The sequence below is a fragment of the Thamnophis elegans genome, chromosome 1 (genome assembly GCF_009769535.1).
Source record: "Thamnophis elegans isolate rThaEle1 chromosome 1, rThaEle1.pri, whole genome shotgun sequence".
Classification (NCBI taxonomy): domain Eukaryota; kingdom Metazoa; phylum Chordata; class Lepidosauria; order Squamata; family Colubridae; genus Thamnophis; species Thamnophis elegans.
The window spans coordinates 36135553-36148593 of record NC_045541.1 but is presented as its reverse complement, the minus strand read 5'-3'; the positions used below and the strand labels follow the sequence as shown (position 1 = coordinate 36148593).

At 40.4% G+C, this 13041-nt stretch overlaps 1 protein-coding gene across 2 annotated transcripts in view; it reads left to right on the top strand.

The window, feature by feature from the left end:
* The first annotated feature begins 6078 nt into the window (after positions 1 to 6078).
* Positions 6079 to 13041, top strand: part of GALNT13 (polypeptide N-acetylgalactosaminyltransferase 13) — a 230149-nt gene continuing 223186 nt past the window's right edge. For both annotated transcript variants that reach the window (XM_032217135.1, XM_032217127.1), the window contains exon 1: positions 6079 to 6397. The gene's annotated coding sequence lies outside the window, so the exon portion shown is untranslated. The remainder of the gene's footprint in view (positions 6398 to 13041) is intronic.

Sequence of the window (13041 nt, the reverse complement as noted above, 5' to 3'; positions counted from 1 at the left end):
GCACTGGGACATCTTTCAAAGCTTCAGGGCACCTGTGAGCTTTAAGCTACCTGCTGCAGTTCCTACAGAGCCTCCGGCTCTGCTTGATCCCGTAATTTAAGATTTAGATATTTTACAGAACAGTCCTTTTGACAGCTGATGCAAAGATAGTACAGCACTTTTAGCAAAACAGACTTCTGGGGGGAGGGAGGGTAATGCCATTTATTGTAGGGATATATTATGGAATAACCAGTAGCAGATGATCATTTTAAAAATCATCATTAACAAACATGTCTTGTACATACATCGTTTTGTTGTTCCAACCTAAGAGTGGAAGAACCTCAAAGAGTTTGTGTTTTGAACACTTCACTCACTATTGTTGTGTTCTCAGAGTTCAAACTTGCAAACCTTCTTGATCCAGTAAACCTTCCCAACCTCTCTGAAAAAAAGATAAAATATTAAAAAACTGGTAGGTTCTTTTATTGTTTTTATTAAAAAGAAAATACTGTTGCCTGTTTAAAGGAAGAGAGAGTGTGGGGCAGAGTGAAGAAATCTCTTCTCTGTCCATCCGATCACTGTGGCCATGGGTTTGGACTCAAGGAGGTGACAATATGAAATATCTAAAGGGCACTATCAAGTTGTCTAAATAGAATATATGATAACATAAATATCTTCTTAGTATGCCTGGCATTATTTAAGGGCCACATATTTGAATAATTTGAATTAGGACTATATAATATATATAATATTCGATTTTGAGCAGAAACCATCTTGAATACCCTGAATACACAAAACCAATGTTTTCCAAACTTGGGAATATTAAGATGTGTAAACTTTAACTCCCAGAATTTCACACTAACAAGACATGACTTAAAAAGAATGTCTTTTTGATAAAATGAACCAGAGATTCGTAGAATTGCAGAGATTGCTTTAGTCTCTCATTAGCAGGAATTCTCTCTAACACACTGTGTTTTTCGCCATTAAAGAGATTAGTAGGGAGTTCCACAGGGCATGTATAAGCAATAAGCAAATGTATTTGATGCTGTCAAGAGCTAAACTACTAAAATCCTTGTGTCTATTTGATACTTTACGACCTTCAATTGAGGAGGGAGGGAGCAGAGGTGGGTTGCTAATTTTTTTACTACCGGTTCGGGTGCGCTTACGCGACGCTTCGTTCGGGAAGGTGGGTGGAGCCTCCTGCCATTACTGGTTCGCCTGATTTGGGCCAAACTGGCAGCAACCCACCTCTGGGAGGGAGGGATCATTCTGATCAAGCCACATGAGAAAATCATGTGTTATGGAAGAGATTAGGTACACATCTGGTGTCCAATAACTGTCAAGATGAAAATAGTATGCATTCTGATTGATTATTGGAGTTTTTCACTTCAGGTCTACATATGTATTTTCTTTCTCTTTGAAGGTTGTAATTGGGTTTGACTCTTAGCTCCTGTTAGTTACTTGTGAAGATTAAATGACAGATGATGGGCTTCCTCTGTCTTCAATTCAGAAGAAGCATACCATTATCTCTGCCACTGTGTCCTGCACAGAATCTAAGGCAATTCTAAGTTCTGAACTGAAGAAGCTTCTTGGATGAGAAGCGAAACATTTTAAAGGGAAAAAAAAACAAGAAAACCCAGGTGCCTTTTGGAAAAGCACCTCTGGGACAACCATGACCTGGGTGATTAAGAATCTCTATAGACATGGGAGACAAATATTGATTTCTGGCTGTACTTTTAAACCTTCTACTTGAAACAATTTGGGGCTGCATTACCTTTATCTTCTTCTCTGATACTGAAACATTTAGCAAAACCAACAGATTGTGAGGTACCCAAGGATTTGGGTGATGGAAAGAGATTCTAAAATAAAAAGGTGAAAGAACCCAAGAAAGCAGGCCAGAACTTAAACTCATTTTTTAACCTCATTGTACATTATATTCGTTTCTTCTTCTTTTTCCTTCTCCCATCCCTCAACATTTATATCCTGGATTTATACTTCAGAGACCATAAAGGTGAGATATGCAGCACTGAAGAGTCTAAGAAAATAGCTAAGATATTGTGCGATAAATCACACAAACGAGATAGTATTCTCTGAGCGCCTTGGAAAAAAAAGACTGTAGTCTTGGAAGGACTGGATTACTGCCCAAAGTATGTAGTTTATCATTTGCACAGCCACAGCAGCGTTAAAACGATAGACTGGGTGTCTGGTCTTGCTTTAAAAAAAAAAAGTATAAGATTTGTGCAAGGGACATTGGAGGAATACATTTCATTAAAATATTGCAATACAAGGTTACTTCAACCTTCTAATGTATACTTTTATCTTTGTAGGATTAAAAAAAAGGAATGTGATCAGAGTTTATAATCTGAATTGGAAACATTTGTCTTTTGTGTTGGGACTCCAAATGGAGTGATTCATATCCAGGGTGCCACTAAACCACAAAAATTGCTGGTTGACTTTGGGCCAATCATTCTATAGTTCAGAACACCACATCCTAAGAACACTACATGAATATTATCCCCAGAATGAATGAATGAATGAATCTATCTATCTATCTATCTATCTATCTATCTGTCTGTCTGTCTGTCTGTCTGTCTGTCTGTCTGTCTGTCTGTCTATCTATCTATCTATCTATCATCTATTTTTCTTTCTTTCTTTCTCTTCCTTCCTTCTCTTTTTCAATGAATTTTGATTCCTGGCAACTGTAAACAAGTCCATGACTACATTTTTAGAAGTGGTTTGCCTGACCTTTTTCCTAGAAAGAGTGACTGGCCCAAAATACCTCAGTTGGCTTTTATGACTAAGGCAGGACTAGAACTTAAAATAATTTCTAACTCTATCATTATTTTATTTTATGTAGTTACAATGCCTTATTGTTGAAAAATAAAAATGATTTTCGTGATATATCTGTGGGCACATTCAAACACCAAGTCTTATATACTGATCTGAATGTTTGCATTCAAATAGACCCACAGATATGTCTCAATATGATCGTGAGCTAGGGCATATTTTGCTAAATATGAACTAGATAATGAATTTTGGATCTACCTATGTTTGATGATCATTTAGCAACTGGCACTTATATGGTAATACTTAATCCGGAATCATAATACTGAAACCCTAGGAACCAATCCAAGTGACTACATCCCAAAGGTAACAAATGATATTATCTTTTGTTGGATGTGTCACCTCTGTCTAGCACTTCAGATGTTTATGGATGTGCAAAGCAAACATCTGTATTTTGTTTGGTAGGAAAAAATGACCTACAATCCATACAAGGTCAATCTGTTTAAATAAATGGAGGAAATTAACCATTGCAATATTTTTTTCTCAACAAGCTTGGCCTTTTTTGCAGTGTTATCTGGTTTTTCCTCTACCTCATGGAAAAGGGAAGGCATTAGCGTATTGGCTGGCAGCTTAACTGCAATTAAACTTGGGGTGTTCCTCCTGCATTCTAAGTACTCCACTTGAATGGAACAGTAAGTCAGTAACTCTAATTGAATGGTTACTTACTAGGGACTAAGGTTTATTGCACTCCATGGGATCTATTTGGGTTAATATGAATAATATTTATTTAATTTTTAAACTTCTTAAATGTGCTTAAAATGGATGTACAGTTACAGGACCCTGTTATTGGTACTGAATAGCTTTATCCTACACTGAAAACCACTTTAGGAAGGCTGCCATTTTGGGAAAAAATGGTGAAAAAACCATTTAAGAGTAAATCAGAAAAGTATAGTATCTATCAAACTATTAGTCTATTTTTCAAAATCTTTACGTAGTATTTAGTGGGGACTACGGTTAATGTTTGCACAGTTTCTAATCTATCACTTGATGAATTAATTCAGGGCAGAATCAGATTAATACCCATCACTCTTTTTGCCATGATGCTTAAGAGAAGACAGCTAATATTCCTGTAATAGTGCAGAACCTGCCCTTATTGCTGCAGCCACCAATATGGCTTGTGAGGTGTCAAAATGCTATTGCTATGACCAAAACTTATATATATATAAAAATCTAAACTCTTAATGAGGATGACTTCCACAAAAAAGAACAGGACAGATAGGGCATTAGAACTATCCCCAATCCCCCCCCCCCCATTTTTATTCCTTATCCAACACCAGTGATGGTAGTCTCTACATCTTGATTACTTTTTATGTATAATTTAAATAATTTTTCGTTTGTTGGGAAAGTGAGAAATGCCTCTGGTTGTACAACCTGATCCTGACTTGTTTAATATTAGTGTTGTCCCAGCTTGCTATTTCTTCCCAGCTTTGTAAAGAAAACACTCATTAATTTTAATTAACTAAAATGAGTGATCTCAGCAGGTGGCAGCATTGGCCAATGCTGTCTCTCTTTGGCAGGTAGGCTGGGTCAGTCTTGATTAAATCCTTGAGAAAGCACCAGATGTCAGGGTGGTAGACTTAATGGAGGGCCCCAAACCTTTGGAAGGCAGCGGCAAACAATTTCTATAGCATTGCCAGCCAAACTGCATGGTTACAGTCACCATGTGTGAAGGGGCTTCTTATTTAAGGGACCCAGAAGCACTTGCTCATCATGGCTGGCCTCAAAAAGCTAATTAGGGTTACAGGGGAAGCTCTTGTTCCTTTTTTTTTTTTTTGCCTGCCATCAAGTTCTGCTTACCAATCGATTACATCTGCTTATTTCACATGTCTTTTTTCTTCTCCATCCAATGGGTTAGGATTAGGGCATTGATCACTGGCTGGGTTATCTCTGTGAATTTATGTAACCCCCACCCACCCACGCAATTCTGTGGGCGTGGCTTGATGGGCATGGCAGGGGAAGGATACTGCAAAATCCACATTCCCACCCACTCCAGGGGAAGGATATTGCAAAATCTCCATTTCCTCCCCACTCCAGGGGAAGGATACTGCAAAATCTCCATTCCCACCCCACTACTGGGGGAAGGATATTGCAAAATCTCCATTCCCTCCCCACTCCAGGGGAAGGATACTGCAAAATCTCCATTCCCATCCCACTCTGGGACTTGCCAAGGTGGTATTTACAGGTTCGCTGAACTATCAAGGATATCACATAAATTAGGTTCACAGCAGGTCAAAACCTTTTCGCGGCAGGCGAAAAAAGGAACAAGAGCCAGAGCAAGAGACAACCACGATAGACTGTTGTACAAGTTTGCGGAACTGAAACACTCAGAGCACCTCTTTATGATTGACGCTATGGGTGCATCCACAAAACCGTAAGCGTCTTTACCTCTACTTGTAAAACACAGATCTCCATCCTCCTGTCCTCAGGACAAAATTCATTGTCCTTAGCAATGGGCTATGTTGTTTGGGTTGATTGGAAATGTAGTTGCAGGATCCCCGGAGACCATGAGCCCGAAGAGGCCAGTGGAAAGTTGCTATACACGTGTAATTAAGTTTTACTAAAAGCCTTTGGGATTAACTGCCGAGGAACAGAGAGCTTGGGTTGTGTTGCGTTCAGAAGCAAACCTTCAGTTTTCAATTCTTTTTTTTTTAAAGCCGCTCGTCCTGCGTTACAATCCAAGGGGAAGGGAGGGAAAGCAAAAGCCAGGTCATCCCCCCACGAGCAGGGCAGAATGAGATTCCTACCGTGAAACCAAAGGGGGAAATGGCCTTGGATATACCATCGCAGCGTGTACTATACACGCCTTCCTAGATCCATGCTTCCCGCGGCAAAACTATAGATCTCCGAGTCATTAGAGAAGCAGATTCCATTTTAAAGCAAATAAGCAAGGCAGCGTTACATCGACGGAAGTTGTACGCGAAAGGGACCAAAGGACCCCCCCCCCCACCCCTTTGCTTCAGCCCCCACCCCCACTGGAAACTCGATGGTTTAGGCACACCAAAATTGCCCAAAAGAGCTAGAAGGGCGGGCCGGTTACGTAAACGATCCCAGCAGCCCGAAGGAGAAGGCGAGGGCCGGCCTCCTTTTCTGGCGGAGGAGGGCGCAGAAAGCAGAGCGTAACCCGCCGCGCGCAACCCATTTGCTGCCTCACTTCCCTGGGCGGAGAGAGGGAGAGAGAGAAGGGGAGGGGGGTCGATTACGTAAAGGCTTCCAGCCCAGCTCCAGCCAATCCCCTGGGCGATTTTTAAAGGCGGAGCCGGGAGAGAAAGGGGCGTGGCTTAGGCGAGCTGCCTCGCGTCTGTGCCGTGGCTTGATATTATTAGTAACAGCCCCGGCAGGAGCGGTAGCGGCAGTGGCCGCCGAGGTGTGGACGGTGCTCTCGTTTCATCCCGGAGAAAGGAGGAAAACGAAGACGGCCCCGGAGCAGAAAGCGAGCCGAGATGAAGGAGCCTCCTCTGGCCGCGCTGGAAATTTCCTCCCGCCAGGCGTGTCCTTTTTAAATCGGGGGGATCCAGTGGGAGAGGAGAGACGGGCTTTACCTCCAGAGCGGCAGCGCGGCGAGCTGACTCTTGGGCAGGTAAGCCGCAAAAGGGGGGCGGGGGTGGGGTGGGGGAGAAGGGAGGGAGAGCGGCGGGGAGGCGAGCGCTACCGATTGCCGGCGCATCTTCAAGGCAAAGGGGGGGGGGGTTTGATGGTGAACAAGGGGAGAAGTAGGACTGCCCGCGCAGGGTCCGTCTACGTGTCGGAGGTGGGCTCTGGCGAGGGGTGTCGGCAGGGCAGGCGTGAGAAAGGGGGAGACAATCCCGTAACTTTGGCCAGCGCGTCCGCCTCACGTCTGCCGGCGGCAGCGCGCGATCCCCAGTTGCGAGAAGCGTTTGCGCGGCATCACTCGGGCTAGCCAGGCTGGTTTGCAGTGGCGCGCAAGGCCAGCGGAGCAGCGGTAACTTTCTGCTCGGCTTTTTTTTTGGGTGTGTGTGTGTGTGTGTGTGTTTTTTGAGCCCCGGGTGTTGGGAGGCTTCAGTCGTGGTTAGTGTGTTTGTGTGTGAATCGGTTGATGAGCAGCTACGATTTATATTGATATTGATTGTTTTCTGATTGCTTACTTGCACCCTTTGACTATCATTAAGTGTTGTGCCTTACGATTCTTAACGAATTTATCTTGTCTTTTTATGCACCCCGAGATGAGAGCATATGTACCAAAGACAAATTCCTTGTATGTCCAATCACACTTGGCCAATAAAGAATTCTATTCTATTCTATTTTATCTCGGAGGCAGGGTTGGAGCAGCTGCTTTGTAAGGCGGGAGGAAGAAGAAGCGGACGCTTTCACTTCATTTTTCTTTTCTTTTAAATGAAATGAATCTGCTTGCTGGTACGAAACGGCCCCTTCTAGGCTTAAACGGAGGGTGGCTTGACTGAAGCTTGGAGCCTTTGCTTCCTTTAAGGCCGAGGGAGCTCTATATAGCAAGGCTGGTCTCTTTTCCAGACCCAACGAAGTACGCAGCAAGATTTCGCACGGGACTCCGTGCTTTTTTTCCACCCCTCTCGGTCTCTCCTCGGCTAAAAGACGCGAGCGGGCAATCACGGCGCTGCCGCCTCTTGGAAAGGTGACCGGGAAGAGCCCCTCCTTTTAATTTCATCTCTCTGGTGGTTGTGGCTTGGGGGCAAAGCTTAGCCACAGCTGGTGCCGATTGTCTGCTGGCTTGGCTGCGGATCATGGACTCAGGACCGGGTGGGTGGATGAAAGGATCAAGAGAGGCTTAAGCACTTAATGTTCCCTTTCTTTCTTTTTTCGCTGGGAGATTGCTACTGCGGAGGAATTTGTCTCACATGGCTCTCCTTGGCATCATGGTTCCTCTTTAAAGATGAGGAAGAAAATACTGGATAGGGAGGAATCCTTAGAGTTGCGGGGACTGCTCAGGATTTTCTGTATGGTCCAGCCACTATTCTGGTTTTTGGTTTTTTTAAATGTCAGAAGTCAGCTGGGGAATAGTGACTGGTGTCCTTGAACACATCTTAACTCCTTTCCCTCCATAGTAAGCAAACATTATTACAATATCGATTCCTGTCCAGAATTTTCATTTTCTTGCCAACCTATTTGAGCTACATTTTGGGGGATTTTGACATTTACTATTTTGGTTGCCCTGTGATCTCTTAAAATCTTTGCATCCAGTCCTCCCCCCTCTCCCCATCCTCTACTTCCCAGTTTCTATGGGATAATGCAGCTAAGGTCCATTGTCTCCTAAGGACAGCTGTTTATAAAGCATGCAAAATCTTAACCCCAAAGTGAATTATAATTGTAGAAACAGGGCTGTGTACATTTTATTGCAAAGATTTTGGAATCAAATCAATATTGTGTATGAAAGACATGCAGTGCATCCGTGAATTGGATATAGTGTGTCAATCCATCTAGCAAACACATCCAAATTTTAGTAGAACATCATGCTTAGGTATTCTTGGGATCTCTATGTATGTTTGCTCAAAGCTAATAATAGTGAATCTTCTTTACAAGTAAGTGTGCCTATAAACTTCATGGGGACTTCTGAATAAATATGGAAAAATCAAGCTGCAATCTTATATCCCCTTTATGAGGAAATAGGTATACAACAGGGTGTGTTTCTGTCTCTGGGTTTTTCTCTCAGTCCTATATAAAAGGAGCAAAATGCCTGTAATTATTCAAATCTATGAGGATGCTCGCTACTCTAAAGAATTTAAAATACAGAATCAATTAATTTTGAAGTCTGCTAGGCAATTGACATTGCTTAAATGAGCTCTTGAGAATATCAGGTTTTTTGTAAATCAGTGTTCAGAAATGGCACAATTTAAGATGACGTATTTACCTATTGGCCATAATGCTATATAAAAGGAGGCATTTCAATATTTTGACTACAGGCTGCCATTAACTAAATGGACTCTATGTCGTGTGGTGGTCTCACAGGAGAGAACATCCATGAAATTGCTTCCCTCCTCCCTCTGGAAAAGCAGGATCATGTACTTAGCTGCATATTCAGGGTCTCACTTTTTTGACTTATTAAAAAAATGTTAAGTTAGGCTACATTGTTTTTGTTTTGTTTTTAAATGAATGCTTATAGAGCAGAAAGGCATTAAGATCAAACACATTGTCTAGATTTATATAATACGTATAGTTGAGACTGCTTCTGGTCTAGGAAGAAGAAATGGCTGTGGCAACAATGAGTGTATTTTAGTAAAATAAAGCTGGTAATGATAATGGTATACTATATAATTTCTTTAGGATACCATCTTAATTAAGTCTCTCGAGAATGCACCTAAGATCCTGTGTTGGAGATTATTTTCTGTTAGCTGGAGAGTTGGGGACATTCTTACAAACATAATTTGTGATCCTTGTCATATCTCCAGGAATGTCTGTACAGTTCATGAATATTCTAGGAGAGAATATATTAGCAAAGAGAACTTTGCTCCTCGCGAATAGTTATTTTCCATTTGAGAGCAAAATCTGTTGGAGTGCAAATGTTTTTGACTTTGAAGTCTAACAGTCCAGGGTTTCAGTTTGCTCAGGACAGGGATAAAAAAGGACTTAAAATTGCTATTGGGGCCCCATTTTGAATTATGATTGCTTTAATTCCAACTGAGTAGTCCTCCAACTTATGACCACAATTGAGCCCAACATTTCTGTTGCTAGGTGAGGCAGTGGTTAAGTAAATTTTGCCTCATTTTATCTTTCTTGCCACATTTGTTAAGTGAATCACTGCAGTTGTTAAATTAGTAACACGGTTGTTAAGTGAATCTGGCTTCCCCATGGACTTTGCTTATCAGAAAGTCACAGAAGGTGAACATATGACCCCAGGACACTGCAACTGTCATAAATATGAATCAGTTGCCAAGTATTTGAATTTTGATCATGTGACCATGGGGATTCTGCACGATTGAAAGTAAAAAACGGTCAGAAGTCACCTTTTTTCAGTGCCGTTGTAACTTCAAATGGTCACTAAATGAATTGTTGTAAGTCAAGGAGTACCTGTATGCAAGTAGGGGAAGGTTGATGGAAGTTGTGAGTTACAAGAATTCTGTACTGTAATGTAGGAAATGATATTTTTTGATAGAAGATAGTTGAAAACAGTCCTATAGTTTCTGAAGTCCGCATAGCACCTCACAATGCTTTTATATCTTTTAAACAATATTCTCTTTGCAATTCCTAAACACACATTAGAAGATAACACCACTATCATTCAATAATAAGTCACCCTGAACTCAGGGACATATTTTTCAATAACCTCATTCAGTCCTTTATTGCATCATATTATGAAGTGTAATTGCTTCAGAAACCAAGACATCTGATTTAATTTTTGGTTCAGTTGTCGTCCAAGCTTACATACAAAGGCACATTGTTCAAGGCTTTCTTCCCTTTAAGTTTGAGTTGACCTTTCTGGTGTGCGTGGTGAATGTATTTCTAAGGGTTAGCTTTAAATATTTTATAACCTCGGTCAGCCTTCTATATTTAAAGCACCTTATAAAGGTGTTAAGCATAATATAAGAAATGATTCACTTTGGTCTTGAGATGGCACATGAGGTCATGTTGGGTTCTTATATGAATGGGCTAATTTGCATTAAGAGCCAGTTTGGTGTGATGGTTAAGGCACCAGGTAAGAAAGTGGGAGACTGAGGGCTCTAGTCTCTCCTTAGACCCCAAGCCAGTTGGGCATTGGCCAATCACTTACATTCTCTGTCCTAGGAAGAAGGCAAGGTCAAATCACTTCCACAATCTTGTCAAGAAAATTTGCAGGGACTAATCCAAAAAGTTACCAGGAGTCAATACAGATAGTCCTCGACTTACAACCACAAATGAGCCAAAAATTTCTGTTGTTATGTTGAGACATTTGTCAAGTGAGTTTTGCCCCATTTTATGACCTTTCTTGCCACCATTGTTAAGCGAATCACTGCAGTTGATAAATTAGTAACCTGGTAAGTGAATCTGGCTTCCCTGTTGACTTTGCTTGTCAGAAGGTTGCACATGTCCTTGGGACACAGCAGTGGTCATAAGTATGAACCAGTTGCCAAGCATCTGAATTTCGATCACAAGCTCATGGGGATGCTGCAAAGGTTGTGACTGTGAAACATGGTCATATGTCACCTTTTTCAGTGCCGTTGTGACTTTGAATGGTCACTAAATGATCTGTTGTAAGATGAGGACTACCTGTAGTCAATTACCCCAGTTTGGCTTAGAGTTTCTGCAGATATACTTCATCATCTATTAATATTAGGCAGTCAGAAAAATCTCATTTTCCTGTTTCTGTCACTATCCAAAATATTACAGTTGCAGGCCCATTTGAAATTCATAGTGGTATGCACTATCAACTATGATGGCTTTAGTTTCTCCATATGGAATTCGAATTGCCACATTAAAACGGCTTTTAAAAAATATTACATTATTTTCTATTTTTAATCATTATGCCATTATACTCTTTTGTTAATTAGTTATAAATATGGTTTTCAAATGAATATTTGTGTAGGACATATGGTTTTGAAATGCAGAATCATCCAGCTAGAACTATCATACATTGTTCTGTTGCAGAATAGAGAGAAGTTGGATATTGACGTGTTTTTAGTTGCTTGAATATAACTAAAGAGGAAAAAACGATTTAAGAGGACCAATGATCAGAATAAACCCATTAGAAAACGGGGGAAAATATTGATTAATAATTACTTGACTACTGAATTGTTTGACACAAGTTTGAATACAAACAGTCTTCTCTCTCATTTCATTTCATTTTGCTGTTATTAATTTAACGTGAGCTATATTTTATCCTGGTGTACTGCAATCATTTAAAAGTGAATGTATTCATGATAAAGTTTGTGTGTGTATGCATATATATATACATACATACATACATACATACATACATACATATATATATATATATATATATATATATATATATATATATATATATATATGATAGATAGATAGATAGATAGATAGATAGATAGATAGATAGATAGATAGATAGATGATAGATAAAACAAACTCATTTATTTTGGCAAATATTTTCTCTTTTGAGATATAAGTAGTGGATGTCCACTGAATAGATTTCTTTGCTGTCACTAAACTATTTAAGAATGTACATATGAATGATCTTTCATACACATTCATAGTACTGATTGAAACAGTTTCAGGATTTATGTATTCAGATGTAACTGGAAAGTTTAACTTGTGTGTTTGGCAGCAAGCATCTTAGTATATCAGATACTTTATTTAGAAAAAGCTCTCTCAGTGTTTAGTGAACTGGTAATAGATTTAAAACCCTTAAAGGTAATTGAACCTCTACATGGAAGAGTCTAGTCCTGTTATTGCAGAAGCCAATAAATAAATAAATAAAGCACTTGTCTAAATTCACTGATAAAACAGAATATTTTGTCTCACTTATTTAAGCAAAGGGAAGATTGTGGTAATTATTGCTGCTACCGTGTGACTTCCCTTTCCTGCCTCCCACAAGCCTTCACTGCTGTTTAAAAGGCTCCTATTTTAAATCCTTGATCTGCTACTTAAGAGATTACACTGCCCAGATGCATGTGTTCAAAGCAGGATTTCTGAATCATAACAGTTGTATAGAAGACAGGCTCTTGACAGTTACTGCTTGCCATGCAAGAGATGAGAAACACTTGTTGAAATTTGGCATCATAAATGGCCCAATTTTAGTCACGATTAGGATTGTGTGCTAATCTAAGCAGTGTACAGATTTGTGTCTGCATAAAAAATATGTTGAAAAGGATTAACATATACAAGTCTGAAGTATTTTAAAGACTTGTAGTTTGGCTTCTACCTCAAATGGTATGAAGAATATTCAGCATGGTTTTGACCAAGTTATTCTCATACAATAATTCAATGTCTTAATCATATGCTCCCCCCCCCCCTTGGGGATTAGAATGTATAGAATGTGTCAAGAGCCATGGTGGCGCAGTGGTTAGAGTTCAATATTGCAGGCTAAATTCTGCCAACTGCCAGGAGTTCAATTCTGACTGGCTTGAGGTTGATTCAACTTTCCATCCTTCTGGAGTTGGTAAAATGGCCATTTTACCAACTTCGGAAGGATGGGGGCAATGTGCTGATGTTGTCAACCACTCAGAGAGTGCTGTAAAACTATGGAGCAGTAGATAAGTCTAAGAGTTAGTGTTAGTTGTAGTATATATAAAACAGACCTGTGGCTATGCTTGGATGTGAAGAGAAATGAGCTTTGAAGGATTC